We start from the raw sequence: 18,106 nt of genomic DNA on the forward strand, positions 1-18,106 counted from the left end.
AGAAGACTTGAGCTTTCTTATTTCCATTCTCATCCAAATCACAATCCTTGGTGAGATGGGGCCCTCTACAATTTTCACATCCCACCCTCATAGCATGGATTGTTTGATCCATTTTTGTCATTCTTCTATCAAGACTATCAAGCTTAGCTATCACCGCCACTATGCTATCATTTGTCGCGTTCACTACTCCCCGACTTACTTCGTTTCTTGGATTGTGGTATTCTCTAGAGTGCTTAGAGAATTCTTCAATTAGCTCCTTGATTACCGGGGGCGCCTTCTTCGTGAGCGGACCTTGAGAATCTAGCAATTGCCTTGTGGTGACATTAACTCCATCGTATAAAATGGAGACCTCTTGTTGGCTACTAAGGTCGTGATGTGGGCAATTTCTAAGCAAACTCTTGTACCTTTCCCATGCTTCATAAAGAGATTCTCCGGGCTGTTGCTCGAAGTTGGCAATTGCTTTCTTTAGCTTGGCTATTTTGGAGGGCGGACAAAAGTGATCTATGAACTCCTCTTTCATCTTGGCCCATGTGGTGACTGATCCGGGAGGAAGTGACTTTAACTAATCCTTTGCAGCTCCTTTGAACGTGACTGGGAGCATGCGAAGAAGCTGGGTCTCACGGGGGACATTCGGTACATTGAAGTAGTCGGCCACATCATTCACTTCGTCCAAGTGTTTGTAGGCGTCTTCGTGATCCTTCCCATAAAAAGGAATCTCCTTGAGTTGAGCGAGAATATGGCCTTTTAGTTCGAAAGTGGCGGTTGCGGGAATTGCGGGCTGCACAAGTCCCGGGCCGGTGTCATCGCGCATCCTCTTCTTCCATTCCCCCATGGGGACTTCATCGATATTAGCCATAGTGGTGACTAAATCGTCTTCAAAATCGGAGTCGTGCTCGAATGTGGGTTCTTCTTCTTCCTCGGTCTCGTATTCGATATCTTCTTGAATTGGGTCTTCAATAGTCAAAGAGGCACTGGATGCTCTGGATTTGCTGCTCCTCTTCTTGCTGAACATGGACTTGAGGTTTTTGAGTGGCGATTTCTTTGAAGAAGCGGATTCTCCAACGGCTTTGCCTTTGCTCTTCCTTAGTGCGGATTCCGGGTCTTCAAGAGGGGGGACCAGAGGTGTATCAGATCCTCGGGTCATGAAACAACTGTAAATAAAACAGAAAAACGTGTAAAAGGAACAAAAATAAAATAAAATATTAAAACTGAAACAGCGATGTACTCGCCGAGTCGGCACGAGTGCACTCGGCGAGTTCAAGGCAAAAATAAGAAAAATTTTCTAGTTACTCTAAAAACGGAATTTTATTAAAACTAATTCTACTTACTGAATTGCTTCTTAAATAACTTTGTGTGAGATAAATCCCACACAAAGGATCGATTACATTAGAATTTAATGTTAATTTTTAGAACCGTTCCCCGGCAACGGCGCCAAAAACTTGATGTGTGCAAACTCACTTAGTTTTAAACCTACTTTTAATTATCAAATAACACACAAAAGGCAGTGAACCTATCAATTGTGGTATAGTTAAATAAGCAGGGTATCGATCACAGGGAACGGCAAATTAAAATTAAAAACTAATTTTATCTAAGTTAATTAATAAGTAGGGGTTTTATCTAGTTTTACAAGACTAGAAACTTACTAACTATTACTTACTTAAAAACTAGAAAACAAAATACTAACTAGATTCAATAAATGGAAAGGAACTTCTCTTTAGTTCAACTTAGTTGATTCTATGGTTGATTTCAAGGTAATGGTGCAATGGATTAATTCTTTCGTTGGTTACCGATTCAAGTGATTAGATTCGCATTCACTACACTAATCCTTAGCAAATAAACTAACTTAAACAGTGGCCAGTTGTCTAATTTAATTAGATTTACTAGATTAATTATTCGGGTTAATTTAGACTTGCAATAGTTAACTAATTTATTCTTTTAATTAACTTCTTGTTTGATGGTCATCTTACAAGCTTGCACATGAATTTACTCAATTTTCTTATTAATTCTAGTTTCATATTCATTAATCCTAGACATATGGCATAGTGATCACATAGCATATGAGGTTAATAATCAATAGATGTTCATGCTAATCAATTATCTTCCTATTAACAGAAAATTAATTATTATTCACACACAAGGTTCTTTAGCAAGCTAAAATAACAAAAATTCACCAACTTAGAATTAATCCTACCAATAAATCAAACCATATTGTCAACTTTGTATCTCCAAACAGAAGTCTAAAGGTTTTACCTCATAATTGAAGTAAATAACAGCAAACAAACAAAGTCAAATTGTTTAACCATAATGATAAAACAAAAGAATAAGTGGAATGATGAAATTTTGCCTCAATTATTCTTCGGGATTGAATTCTAGCTTCTCTCGTCGTCTTCTAGGGTTTTTCTACCTTCTCAATCGCAGCTAAACTCTTCTGAATCGTTCCAGAATTCCTCCCTATCGTTCTGAGGAGTTATCTCTATATATACGAATCGACTCGTCGAGTCAGGTGGCGACTCGTCGAGTCCATCTCTTAGTCCCCGTATTGTGATAAGTCTCTGGGATCCCGAGTCATTATCTTCTCGATTCTTCGATCAGACTCGCCGAGTAGTCGACCCTACTCGCCGAGTAGGTGTTATATTTGGTGTTTTTCTTCTTTATTCCATTCTTGATCTCTCAACTGCTTCTCCCGCTTCCTTCTGCTTCCGAGCTTCATTTTTAGACTAAAAATATAATTCAAACACTTTTAAGTACCTTTTGTCCATAAAATGCAATAATTTAGCTAATAAATGAATAAAAAATCTATACTTAATATGAACTAAATATGCACATATCAGTCACGAAACCTCTTTCTAAGCACAAGAGATACAAACGATAGAGTGGCGCTCGAATTAAACAGAACTAAAGTTGGAACACCGTTCACTAGGAACGTCGCTATATAACAACAATTATATATAATAGGCATAAACCTCAAAGAAAGGGAAGAAATACATACCCATCACCACATTTAGAGCTATGCGAGTCTCCTCAACTGTCAAATGCAAAGCTCGATTCCTCACCACTAGCACCTCTGCCTTGCCTTGGTGGTCGTCAATAATCCTCAATATTGTCGAAACGGGTACTACCACCATTCCCCTACTGCCAAACTCAGAAAATCAGCCTTCTTGCGGCCCCTCTGATTACAATGAAAGCAAATCAAACCCGATCCCTGGGTAGTGGTGGTGGCAGTATAAGCCTTGCTGAAGTGACCAGTCTTGCGACACTTGAAGCAGCCAGAACCACCTGCCCGACAAGCTCCCTCATGCGTTCTGCCACACCGGCCATACCGACCCCAACCCTTCTAGCCCCTCAATCTCAAATCCATGACCTTGGGCTTCTTCCCCGATCCCTCCAATACATGTGCCTGAACCGGCTTCCTCTTCCTCACAGTCTCTAGATCAATCTCCTGCTCGCAAGCCCGAGCTATCTTATCATCCAATGTCTTGCAACTAGACATACTCACAAACTCCTGTATCTCATCCTTCAACATATCATGGTACCAAGCTTTCTTTATCTCTTCGTCCACCACATACTGCATAACCAATAAAGCCCTATCACGGAACATGGCAATGATCTCCGCCACGGTCTTGCTAGTCTGGAGAAGGTCCTGAAACTCCCTCGTCAACTACTAAAGCTCAATCACGGGCGCAAATTCATCCCTGGATCTCATAACAAATTCATTCCAAGACATTGTCTCAACTGCCTCACCTCCCAAATCATAGTCCACCTCCTCCCAACAATCGTTGGCTCTGTCCTTTAGAAGACGGGATGCAAATCTGACCTTCGACCCCTCGGGGGTAGAAGCTAGTCTGGAAGGCGTTCCCGATGTCCATCAACCACCGTCTGCTATTAATGTGTTCCTTTATTCCAAAGAACTGAGTAGTCCTACATGCATGAAACTCTCGGAAAGTCAGCGAGCATGCACCCACCATAGCCACCATCTCATTGTGAAATGTGCCTAGACGCTCATCCAAAATCTCCATGATACCCTCCTTGATCATACCAAAGATCACAAGAGTATGCTCCAAAATGTTGTGGGTAATCTCATATGAAATGAACTCCCGCATTTGATCATCTAAGGGTCCGGCTCCAGAGCCCGAACCCAATCACCAGGACCTGAACGACCTTGAGTGATCACCATAATAAAAATAAACCATACAAAGTTACAAACCCTCAGGAAAACACTCGAAGAATCTAACACCAAGTGGGTCCTTTAGTATCCTCATGACTCCCTTGACTCGAGTATGGATCTTGTGTTTCCATTAGTACAGACCTAATACTACCTTTCACTCTTATCCGTACTTTCTTTAAGAGTCATCCTGATTCCCCTAAGTGACTCCCTAAACAATGTATATGCTAACTCTAACACTCTTCATGGGTTTTCTTAAGATTCCCTTCCCACAACTATCCGCCATCAGCTACAGAAGAAACCCCCACTAACACCCACTAAGTACCTTACGAATATAATTACATGCCACAAACATTAGATACTTCTTCAACTGCAAGGTATCACACTACAATGGTTGGAATCACACAAGAGTTGCGCAATAGAGTTAAACCTAAACTTATCTAATTTTGGCAACATGTAACCTAACATATTTGCTTGATAGTCAGCTAGCACTAGAAGTGGTTCCTAAAAGCACAAAGCAAGCAACATTCGAGCATCGAGTTCTAACCAAATCACTTTCTAACGGGTTATCCTAACATATCATCATTAATCCATACTAGCATGCAGTTCTAAGGGCTCATACAGTAAGCATACGAGGCATCTCTCTTGTCATACAAATCCTAAGCAGATGCTTAGCCCTAATCTAGCATGTTACTCACATATTTACATACTGAATCAAAAAAAATGTATGTGTATTTAGGGAACACTTATTTGAGCTTGACCGATTGCATGCATCACGCCCTTTCTTTATAGTAGTAAATGTCATCCTTTTAGAAAAATCATTTCTTTATGAAAAACTTACCAAATCCTTAGTTTGAGTTCAGACACAATCGAGAGTGTGTTTGAATCCCGCAAACCAAGGCTATGATACCAACTTGTAACATCCCAAAAATCACGAATAAAAAATTTTCATTATTAAGTCAACCAAAATCCATCAAATATTCATATCAACCATAAAAAGGTATGCCAATGTAAAAATAGTTATCATAGTACAATCCTAAAATCATAAATATGATAAACATGGGTGGATGCATTACGATCAGGTTGGTTCATTCCCCTTCGAGCTGGAAGTACCTGAAACATAAACTTAAACCATAAGTACAAAGCTTAGTGAGTTTCCCCAAAATACCACATACCATACATCTAATGGGCCTCTCCTAACATCCATCAGGCCTCCCCCGAAATTGGGCCCTGCGCAGTAAATATATGTCTGTAACATGAGATGGGCCCCACCCAATAAATATATGTCTGTAAAATGAGATGCGCCCCACCCAATACACACATCAGGCTCCGCCTGGCATCGGACCCCGTCTGGCATCGGGCCCCGCCTGGTATACATACAAACACATATAATACATGCAAGAGTCACACAGATAGCTAACATTCTAATAACAATAATCAATGGGTCGGCATTGTTGCCTTAGACCGCCAAAACACTATGAGAAGACTTACCTCAATCAAATGATGAACAATCACACACACACACACAGGTTGCTGCTACAATGGCTCCTTAACTGACACATTCAAACTAACCCTAATAAATAACCAGGGTAATAACCCTTAATAAGTGGCCCAAATTATCACCTAACATGTTAAGGGTAAAAGACCTTTTTACCCTTCTCTCAAGTGACCCATCTAACTAATGACCCAAGCCCTAAAGATCCAAAGCCCAAGAAAGGCACAAAAACCCAAAGCCCACAAATGACCTAAGAGACCTTCTGGTGAGTACGCCATGCGTACCACCATTACGCGCCGCATACAAACCTTAACATCAAGGGTAAAAGAACGGGTTTTGAATGCATTACATTGAGCACATTACCCTAAGCGTACACATATGTATGCCCCACGTACTCCCCTGATGGCCAATATTCACATTAAGCAATTACTGCCTTAAGTCATCAACTTGAAACCTTTGCATGGCTCAAATAGGACCAACACCCATTTTTAACATTCTAACTTCATATTATGACCATCAACTCATGCATGGTTGAGCAAAATCTATCAAGATGCTATTTTTATTAATTAGGGACCTCAAAACATCAAAATCTACTATCCTAAGCTTCTAGAGTTACTTATATTCACATGAATGAACCCAAGGGACCAAAATATGCCAAAAACCCTAAACTAACTAGATCTAAGATGTGAATCAACAAGGTTGAGACTTTATGCCTTTAGAAGAATGGTTAAGGTGAGCAAGGTATGGGTCTATAAGCTTCAAATCAACAAGTGCTTCTCCAAAGGGTTCTTCTTTCTTCAAGATGTACAAAAAACACACCAAAACACACAAAATGCTCAATACTCTCCAAAAAGGAGCTAAGGTTTCATGGGAACTGCTTTGGGACGAAGGAGGCTGAGGGTAGAAGAGGGTTAAGGTTATAAGGAACTTAAATAGGGTCCAAACCCTAAATTTTATAGTTTGTCGCTGACTCGAGTACACCCTGTGTACCATAGGTATGCCCAATATACTAGGGGGAAAACCCGTGTCCAAGCTTCGACAAGGTACACCCCACATGCTCGCATAGGGCCGGCCCAAGGGGTGTTCAAGGTGTGCTTAAGAACAAGGCCTACTAAAATCTAGGGCCCATTTTTTGTTCCAGATTTTATATTAGGGTATTTTCAGTTTTTTGTCCATGTACGTTGTATCAAGAGATAAAGGAAATGATGCAGGGGCAGCGAGAATTAGAAATTAGATGAGCGGGAATCATAAACGTTTGGGAAAAGGGAACGATGTTTTGGTTCTTGATAATGATGATTACGATTTAGGCACCGAGAAGACAAGAAAAAGTTGACGATGGCTAGCAGCAACGGTGTTCTACTCCACAATCCTCGATAATAAGAAGGATATAACTCAATCAAAGCATTCAATTTATCTTTCTTTCTTCTTAATTCCTTGTTCATAAATCTTAAAAAATTAGTGAATCGGAATTCAGAGCCAAGCTTCAAAAATCTAAAGCAAACTAAAATCAGAAGTGAGGTTTCAAAAATCAGAATCTTGGATCAGGTCTAGGGACGAAAATCAAAAGGTCTTATACATTTTTTATCTATCAGGTATATTTCTTATGTTTAGAAGTATTTATTTATTCTTTCTAATTATTGTTTTCTTGAACTCAAAAAATTGAAGAAATAATCAGCCCACTGATCTAACTTTGAGTTTTAGAACTTTTTGATTTAAGATTTTCTTGAAGTGTAAAGAATCAAAGGTATTGTGCATTTTTTTTATCAATCCGATAGACTGATACGTTTCTTATATTGTGTAGAAGTAAACTAGACTTTTTTTTCATTCTTATTGTTTTATGTTGTCTGGAATTCATAAGAATTGATGGAACAATTTGTCCATTTTCAATCCGACTTTAAGGTTTAGAGGTTTCTAATTTTAGATATGTTTGCACTATTGAAAGTTAGAAGGTAGGTTTTTGTTTTTCGTTTCTGATTATAAGATTCTAATTTCATTTGTTTTTTTAGAGGACAGAGGTGTTATAGTTTGCATTTGAGTTTCAATGATTAAAAGAATGATGGTTGTTTTGGTGTAGAAGCAAATTTATTTTTTGTGTATTTATATTGAGTGAAATGTTAATTTATGTGGAGTACTTGGCAATAGAATAAGAAAAAATATAATTGGTTTGCTTAAATTTTAGGTTTTCTATGTTTTAGGGCCTATATTTTGTTAAATTGCACAGGGTCTTCGAAATCTCGGGGCCGGCCCTGACTCACATAATAGGCCACAAAACAAAATAATTAAATACTTTGGCGGCGTTTGGTTCACAGAATGTTTTTGAAGGAATTGGAATCTGTTCAGGAATTAGAATCTGTCTTGAATTGGAATCCAATTCAATATGTTGTTTGGTTACCCGTAAATGGAATTTGAATTCAATTTTATATTTTGTTTGGTTGGCGAAAAATAGAATTGTAATAGTGTAAAATAACATAACTATCCTTCTTGGTTTTTGGTTACTTTTACTTTGTTTTATAATTATATGTAAAGATATATTTATAAATTATAAAAATAGTAAATGGTTGTGGTGGCGGCGGCGATGGTAGTGGTGATGGCGGCAATGTATGGTGGTGACGAAGGTGGAGGTGGTGGTGGTAGTGGTATCACTAGTGTTGATGGTAGAGGCAGTTGTGGTTGCGGCGGTGGGTGTTAGTGGTGGCGGTGGTGGTGGTGGCCCGGTGGGTCTAGGTGGTGGCGACGATGGTGGTTGTGGTGGTGGCAATAGAGGTGGTGGTGTTGATGATAGAGTTAGTAGTAACAACGATAGTGGTAGGGTGGTGGTAAATGAGGTTATAGGTGGTGGTGGTAGTGGTAATGATGGTGATGGTGGTGGTGGTAGTGGTGTCGGCGATGGTGGTGGTGGTAACGGAAGCGGTGGTAGTGGTCGGTGGTGGTGGCGAAGGTGGTTGTGGTGGGTGGTAGTGGGCAGTGGTGGCGAATGTTGTGGTGGAGGTGGTCGCGAGTAGTGACGGAGGTTTTTCATATTTATTGTTAAAAACGAAATGAGTAATATGATAATTTTTAACATTTCTACTTGAAGGAATTTGAATTTCCTCGTCTTTTAGATGAAATTTGTTTTCCCTCAATGAAAGGAAAGTTTGACACATTTAGGAATCCAATTCCTTCTCAAATTTTGAACCAAACATAGGAAAGTGATGAAATTAAATTCAAATTCCTTCCGATTCCAACAAACCAAACGACCCCTTTGAATTTAAGAAATTACCTGAAAATCGGGCGTTACAATTTTGAGGATGATTTTACTTATCAATACAAGATTTTTGGCTTGAACGAATTGGTGGGAAATAGATTTTTATATATCACTGGATATAAGTTTCAAATATATAAAACTTACGTTTCTCCTAATCTTTCTATCATTAAAATCTTCATTCAAAGTATTATGTTTATATTTATTTATATATAAGAGTACATTAATAAAATAGAAGTTGGTAAATTAATATTTGAAATTCGATGAATATATTTAACTGTTTGAAAAGTTTGTCTAAAACATTTTACGATGAGTTGACAGAGTTGTTACGTTTTGGAAATTTTAAAGTACCAATGATGTATAAGGAAATTGCATTTTTATCATATTTCCGTTTATTAATTCCAAAGATTGATCATAAGGAATTAAAGTGTCAATAAGTTTTATCAATTCTTAAGATTGATAAGTGCGAGTTCTTCTAGACAATAAGGTTTCTTACTTACAAACGTTGTATTCTTTTTTCTTGTATTTTTTTTTTTTGAATGGCGTATTCTTTTATATAATGAAAGTCGGTACATTTTGCGGTTTGGGCTGTAACGGGACTTTAATAGATCCCTATCTTCGTTAAAGAAGAATATCTATTGATCGTACAATATTGCAGTGCACTGTATGTGGTGGTTTGATTGTCAAAAGCCGACTATAATGTTGTGTCATTAGTACAAAATCTATTTTTTTGGTACAATAGTAGCTTAAAACATCACCATTAAAACATTTTTGCATCAATAAATCAAAAAATAGCACCGTTTAAAGTATTTGTTGGTGTGGTTTTCTTTTAACCGTAGTAAAAGGCATAAAGACGCATTTATTGGTGCATTACTTCAAAAATACACCATTAAATCAATAGAAACCGGACCAATAAATCATGTGAAACCGAACCATATAATCGTCCTTCTAAAAATTTTGTTCAAAATTTTCATTTCGCATGAGATCCCTCCAAATTTACAGATATCCCTCCTAAATCTTCCCTCTTGATTCTAATATAAATCTAAGCACAAGCATCTTGATTCACATAACTGCTCACTTTCCGACTACGCTTGCTATTTGTTTGTCATGGAATATATCTAACTTTTTGTTGATTCATGATTTTTGTCGTTTGTTTGTAGTTTTCTATCAAAATCTACCCTTGTTCATGCAAGTGATCCTACCATAGGTAAAAGTTTACCATTTTTGAGCATTTTGTGCATATTGATGGAATCTAATGTATTTATGGTGTTCTTTTCACAGTGTTTTACCAAAATCCACTGCTTGCTCATGTAGATAATCCACCCGCAAGTAAAAGTTTTGAAGTTTTGAAGTTTTGAGTAATGGGTGATCTTGTTATGTGTATATTTTATGTATCTTTTTGTTGATCGCCACTCATTTATCAGGAAAAATGGATAATAAGATTAAAAACTTTTGAAACACACATTTGAAAAAGAAGTTGATTTCTTTGATTCAGATAGGTTACATGTTATGTATCTTATTTTTCCAAATTGTTGATTTTGACGTTGCTAATTGTCTTTTAATCGCTAATTAATATTAAATTTACATCGATGTACATAAAATCATAGACTTACAAGACCTTGTTAAGAAAAAAAAAAGGATGTTACATAAGCTTCATTTAGATGTGTTTTCTATGTGTCAATATACAAATACGTAATTGCTATACAAATATGTAGCGATACACTATATAAGTTTATATTTCGTTGTTATACAGAGGGCATACCCAGGGGTTACGCTGGGCGTAGTGAGCCCAGGTGCAAATCCTAAATTTTGGGCTTGTGTGCTATAAAAGGAACATGTAGTCCTTTGTCCTAGCCACCATACGCCCTTGAGTGAGTCCTTAGAGAGCTGAGATCTGTGCTTTAGCTTGTGAGTGTGTTTTTGAGCTTGAAGTTACCTTTTCAAGATAAAGAAGGAGAAGAAGGAGCCATTGTTGGAGCTAGAAGTTGAAGAACAAGTGTAGATCCGAGTTCTACAGTGGTTGGAGATCACTTTTGAGGTAAAATGCTCAAAGCTTTCCTTGTTCTTCATGAGTTTTTCTTTTTGGACCATTTTTAGGGTTTTTGGTTCAAAGTTGGAGACTTTATGTGCAAAGAGTCTCCATGAGTTTAGATCTGACCTTTTCTAGTGTATATTGTGTTAAGGATTCATAAAAATCCAGTCTTGGACGTAGATCTTGTGTCATGCATGAGTTATAGTCTCATTATGGAAAGAGGAAAGGTGTTTTGAGGTCAAAGTGACCTTTACAGCCATGCAAAGGCTTAAAGGATTCAACTTTATGGATTAAGTCATGTTAGAAGGGTCAGATCTGAATTTTGGATGAAAATCTTAACCGTTTAAGACCTAAATGAGTTGGATGAGGAAGTTGGGTATTACGCTGGGCGTAATCCCAGTACGCTCGGCGTAAGGGGCCGTGTACCCCGATTCTGTGAAGGCTCTGGGTACGCCCAGCGTAACCCGGAGGGTTGACTTTTGTTGACTTTTAGGGTTTGGTCAACTTTAGTGTATTTGAGCCAAGTAATGGGTAAAACGGTCTTTTACCTCTCCTGAGAGTGATTAGAGGAAATGGTCTAGCCTTGGGAATTATGTTGATGATAAGTGATTATTTCATATGATTAGGAGGAGGCTAGGTCTTATTTCTCTGAGTTTGAGATTTCCGAGTTACCGAGTTACACGAGGTGAGTCTTCTCACTATACGTTACCTAGAGTGGTATTATATGTTGACCAGAGGGTCTTATGTGTTATGTATGAGATTATGTGCTATGTGTTATATGTATGTTGTATGATGTTATATACCGGACCGGAGGGTCCAACGAGCTATGACCGGACCAGAGGGTCCAACGAGCCACGGGACTGGAGGGTCCCACTGAGACACATCGATCGGAGGGTCGTATTATAGCCTCGATTGGCGTATGAGTTGTATGCGGTATTTAGGGGAACTCACTATGCATTTATGCTTACAGTTGTTGTGTTATGTGTTTCAGGTACTAGCGAGGACCGTGGAAAGGCGTCGGCGTGACCCGTACACACTAGAGAGAGGATTTGATTTGGTGATCTTAGGATATACTATGATTTGATAATTATTGTTGGATACTTTTGAGAATATTTTTATATGAATTTTGTTGTTGAAAAATGAAAATTTTGTTTTGAAAATTACGTTGTTATATATATATATATATATATATATATATATATATATATATATATATATATATATATATATATATATATACTAGTTGTGAGACTCATATATTACATGACTTTATCAAAAAAATATATACAAACATGAAGATCTAACAATGTAGAAATTTAAATTTATAAGAAAAAAAAAAAGAAAAATATTTAATTGTTAAAATTGAAATGCTTATTTATCTTTTAAATTTAAACTAATAATTTAAATAAATAAACAACTAAAATAATCGGATTTAATTTAGAAATTTAGATATTATAAGAAAAGTTGTATTAATGAGTTAGATATACATTTCTTATTACATTTATTACATTTAAGTATTACATGAAATTTAATAAAATGAACAAAAACCACAAAATGAGACTTGGATATAATTTAATTTAAATTTACCATAAAATGACATGTGACATAATCCATAAAAAGATGACAAATGGCAAAATTATTTTCATTTATTAGGTAACATATATATATATATATATATATATATATATATATATATATATATATATATATATATATATATATATATTAGTTGTGAAACTCATGTGTTACATGAGTTAATTTAAAAAAAAAGTTGAATACAAATGTCAAAATATTTGAGAAGTTTGAATTTATAAGAAAATAAGAAAAATAATGATTTATTATAATGAAAATGTTTTTTTTATCTTTTAAATTTAAACAAATAATTTAAATAGAAAAAAGAAACTAATGAGGTTTAATTTTGGGAATTTTGAAATTAATTAAAAGGTAAGTGTATTAGTGAAATTAATATCCATTTATTACTACATTTATTGCAATTATTACATTAACATATTATGTGAAATTTAATCAAATAGAAAAACTCATAAATTGACATGTGGAAAAAAAAATTAATTCAAAATAACCACAAAATGACATTTGGCAAAATTGAATGAGAATGTGACAACTAGCAAAAAACATTCATTTATTAAAGAGGATATATATATATATATATATATATATATATATATATATATATATATATATGGCTAGGTTAATATGTTTCTTGTATTTATTGTATGCTAGAATGCACCAATAGAAATTTTGTAAAATTAAATTATTATTTAATTAAATAAAAATAGATACTAAATGATATCCACAATTATATGTAAATTATACGATATCCATAATTATAATTCTCTTTTTATGGAAACTAATTAAATTTGTCACTAATGTCAGCAATAACATTCTTTCAGATTGAATTCGTATCTAGGTTTTTATGTATGGGTTTGTGTTTTGTTTCAGTACTCACTCACTTAAAATACAATAAAATTGCATTGAATATAACACCCTTAAACCATCGGGTTGGAATACCCCATGCCCTCAACCATCAGGATGGAATGCCAACATACTATGGGTCTAGTCATCCTCGAGATGGAATACCCCAGGCCACAACCATCGGGTTGGAATGCCCACATACTATGAGTTCAATCATCCTTAGGATGGAATACTCATGCCCTACAACCATCGGGTTGGAATGCCCAGGTCTGTTGGCTCTCGCACAAAGCGGATAAGCCTTAACCACCAATCAAACATGTGCACATATATCAGATAATCACATAACAATCTATAGACAAATAAAACGATCTAACGGATCATAATAGCATAATAACATCCTATTTACCAGGATACAGATCTAACAGATCATACTAGCATAACATATCAGGATAGCAATCCAAAAAGGGTCGGCCTTGGTGCCTTAGACCCTGGAGTATAGTGAGGAAAACTCACCTCATAACTGTCAAACTGTAGTGATAAGGTCAAACTATTGAATCACAGCCACAAACTCCACCACCTATATCCACCATAAAACAACTTCCATAAATTCCCAATTTACTAAAATGCCCCCAGAAGTCAAACTAGTCAACCCTTGGTCAAAGTCAAAGCCAACGGTCAAATTCAACAGTCCATGTTGACCCAATTCATCGAGTGCAAGTCACTGGCTCGTTGAGTCCTTCTAGAAATCGAGAAATCACAAAAACCCTAGTTGACTCGCCGAGTTTCCAGACAACTCGCCGAGTCCATGCGTGTCCAAAAAGTCAGGAAAAACCCTAACTGACTCATCAAGTCCTATTAGTGACTCGTCGAGTTCATGCAGAATCAAATACGGGCAAATCTTCATCCGAATCGTCGAGTCAGTTATGCAACTCATCGAGTTCATGCAGCCCATTTCTTATCCAGACGTTTTTAATCCACCCCAAAGCTCCATATTGTAGATCCAACTTCCTAAGACATAGATTCCACGTAAAGTTGCAAACTTTACGTGCATGCAAGGTCTTAAAGGCTTAGAACACTAACACCAAGTTTAGAATGAGGTTAGGGCATGGTGAGGGGTTCCTATGAGATAAAGTTGATAGCTTTATGAGTTTGAGACCTGGAGGATTCTAGATCTGAAGTTGCAACTTTTGATCATGGCTAATACCCAAAATGGCTCACATAAATGCTAAAGATGGCCTCAAACCCAACCATGAAAAGATTTAGCTAAAAATAAGCCAAGGTAACGACTAGTTACCTTCAAAATGATGCCAAGATGAAGTAGAGTCAGATCCACAAGCTCCTCTATGCTCCAAGCTCTGTATACTCCAAGCATTTTTCTCTAAACACACCAAAAGAACTCTTTAATCCTCACAAACACTCAAGAACAATGTCAATAGAGATTATGGTTCCTTCTGGCCGTCAAGGGGTGATAAGGGACGGGAGGTAAGGACTTAAGGTCCTTTAAATAGGGTGCAAACCCTAAAAATTAGGGTTTCATCCCCCAGCTCCTATTCGTCGAGTTCGGGTCCTTCGACTCGTCAAGTAGGTCTAATAATCCATGCAGGCCAACCCGCCTCTACACGACGAGTTGCGGCAACCAACTTGTCGAGTAGGTTCATAACATGTACGAAATGCTTTAAAACTCATACCTGCGAGTCGGGGTGTTACATGGAATATGAAGAACGGGAGTGTATTCTACTAGAATACACACTTATTCTGCTAGAATACACTCTCATTCTTCCAAATACGAATTTATTCTGAAAAAAAAAATATATAATTGTTAACATTAATGAAAAATTCAATTTGTTTCCATAAAAGGAGAATTATAACTTTGGATATCGTTTAATATACATATAATTATGGAAATCATTTAATATTTATCTTTATTTGATTAAATAATTATTTAATATTTAATAAATTTTTATTAGTGCAAATTTAGCACACAACAGATGTGAGAAACATTTGAATCTACCTTTATATCTCTACTCTAATAAATGAAGGTTTAGTTGTCACGTGTCACATTCTTATTCAATTTGCCAAATGTCGTTTTTTTTGTTATTTTGAATTAATTTTTTTCCACATGTCATTTTATTGGCTTTTTATTTTATTAAATTTCACATAATATTTTAATGTAATAATTACAATAAATATAGTAATAAATAAATAAAAATTTCATTAATGGATTTACCTTCTAATTTCAAAATTCTCAAATTAAAGCTTATTAATTTCTTTTGTTTATTTATTTAAATTATTTGTTTAAATTTAAAATATAAAAAACATTTTATTTCTAAAAATGCATTATTTTTCTTATTTTCTAATAAATTTAAATTTCTCAAATATTTAGACTTTTATATCTAACATGTTTTTAAAATTAACACATGGAATACATGGGTTGCACAACTATTATATATATATATATATATATATATATATATATATATATATATATATATATATATATATATATATAACACAACGTAATATGATGAGTTTGGATACCTATTTTTATATACTTCATAAGTGATATTCATGTTTTCCATATATATATATATATATATATATATATATATATATATATATATATATATATATATATATATATATATATAAAAGAATGATCATTTGAGAAGAAAAAGTTTTGTGAGAACCAAATAAGGATGGTTAGATCAAAATAATAGAAGGTCGATTTCTGGTGACATTTTTATAAATAATCGGAAAGAAAAAGGACACGGGCGTATGTTTATAAAATAAAACAAAGGAAATTTTAGGGAGAACATTATTCATATCCCCTTAATCAGATTATCCCCAATTTACGTCAGACTAACCTAAACTTGTAACCTCCTCTTTTTTCTTCCCACTTTATCTCAAGCCACGATCTACCGTCATCGACGACTTGCCTCCGACAAATTGATGTCTCATTGATTGTCGTTGTCTTCGCTATTCGGAGAAGCTCTACTTAAAAGTCCTTCATTCTTCGCCTATTGGAATCTATAGCAGCAAACCCTAGGGTGGAGTTATGGATTTTTTTGGTAGTTCCAGAATAGAAGTTCACGAGGAGAATCAAATGATTTGCAGAAGTTTATTGCAATCCATGGTCGCCTCCGATAATCGTCACTCAAGTTGATCGCCTTCCTCATCATCCCCCTTCTGTCTCCATTGACCTCCCTTGTTTTCGATCATATATGTAGAAGGAGATTAACAAAACGAAACACATAGGTTCTGATTTTCCATATTATTATTTTGTAATTGATATCTAATTGGAGCATATTCGTGTGTAAATTTTGAAACTGCATGTGATGGATGTTTTGGTTGTCTTTCTAGCTGTATGTATACCTTTCTCTCACTTTAGGTGTATTCATGCCACTATGCTCCAAAAACTAAATATTTTTCTTGAAAATTAACTTGTTTATCAATGTATTCAGAAGAAGAAGCATCCAAAAATTGATCCTGAAACAAACGGTAATGATTATTTATCCTATTTTTAGTTACAAAAAAGTGTAAAAGCCTAATTATACAATTATAAATTATGTCTACTTTTTGATGTTCACTCTTAACATTAATTTAGGTACTCCTGAGGTGCAAACTTCATCATCAATAGTTGGTTTACTTTTTCATAATCTACAAAGAAGGTATGCGTTCTCTTCTTTTTTCATTTACATTAACTTTCTGCTTTTTGAAAAAATGAGTCGCAATTAAAGTATGCATGGACTATTATCACCTGTGTTTTAAAATTTATTTTTTCATATCATATTATTTATGTATGACCTGGTTCCATTAACTGTTGTACATCAATCATCAAATTTATTTTAGTTTTTAATTATTTCATACATGTTTTTTCTTTATAGTTAATTGAAGACCTAGAAGCTATTTGGAAGTGGGTATTGATTGAGAAACTACATATTCCTTATAGTGAAAGAAACATGTCTTCTATTCTTATTGTAGTTCTTTAAACATTTGACAACCGAGTTAAGTATGTTTTCGTTTTTATTTTGTGTATGTATTGATTTATGATTATGGCCTAAAAAACATATGTACAATGTTTAAGAACACCGTGGGAAATAAGTCTTATTTCGGTTTATATTTTTTCATAAATCAAGGAAATATTATCTATTGTATTACGAGACTTTCAGTTTAGCTCAACTGTAGTCCACCAGGTAAATTATTATTATTATTATTTTTTACTTGTTAAAAACTTCAAAAGTAAAACCAATGCTTTTCATGTCATTTATTTATGTTATTTTATTAGCCCCGGTTTTTTTAGATTTCATAGTAATTTGTTTTAACTTATTAATTCGGGAAGGCCTTGATGTAGTGTTCAGAAATGGATTATCAACAAAATGTTTTGTGAATATTGGTGCTCAGGTCACATCCGTTTATTTGTGAGTAGAAGTCACATATCAATTCAATGATTTTGTTTCTCCTTTATTGGTAGTTAATACTAACCCATATGCTTTGCATCGTATATATTATAATATTCACATATAATTCCTCTACAGAAACCTAGAAGGTTGGTGACCTTAGGATGTCCGATCGATAAAAAATCACATGTCATTCACATATAAATCACATGTAATTCACATATGAATTACATGTGATTCAAATGTCAATCTCACATGTAACTCACATATGAATCATATGTAATTCACATATGAATGACATTTAATTCACATATAAATCACAAGTGAATCACATATGCATGTGATT

The 18,106-nt window shown here is 35.2% G+C and overlaps 1 long non-coding RNA gene and 1 other non-coding gene across 2 annotated transcripts; both read left to right on the plus strand.

Moving 5' to 3' along the window:
* The first annotated feature begins 365 nt into the window (after positions 1-365).
* On the plus strand, positions 366-472 carry LOC145056079 (small nucleolar RNA R71). The gene has a single exon (XR_013685616.1). It is a non-coding gene; the product is annotated as a small nucleolar RNA R71 (small nucleolar RNA).
* Positions 473-16,155: 15,683 nt separating this feature from the next.
* Positions 16,156-17,480, plus strand: LOC145053668 (uncharacterized). The gene is made up of 3 exons (XR_013684576.1): positions 16,156-16,861; positions 16,968-17,031; positions 17,248-17,480. It is a non-coding gene; the product is annotated as an uncharacterized LOC145053668 (long non-coding RNA).
* The last annotated feature ends 626 nt before the right edge of the window (positions 17,481-18,106 follow it).

Source organism: Lactuca serriola, chromosome 5, assembly GCF_051521515.1.
Source record: "Lactuca serriola cultivar US96UC23 chromosome 5, Lser_US96UC23_V15, whole genome shotgun sequence".
Lineage (NCBI taxonomy): Eukaryota > Viridiplantae > Streptophyta > Magnoliopsida > Asterales > Asteraceae > Lactuca > Lactuca serriola.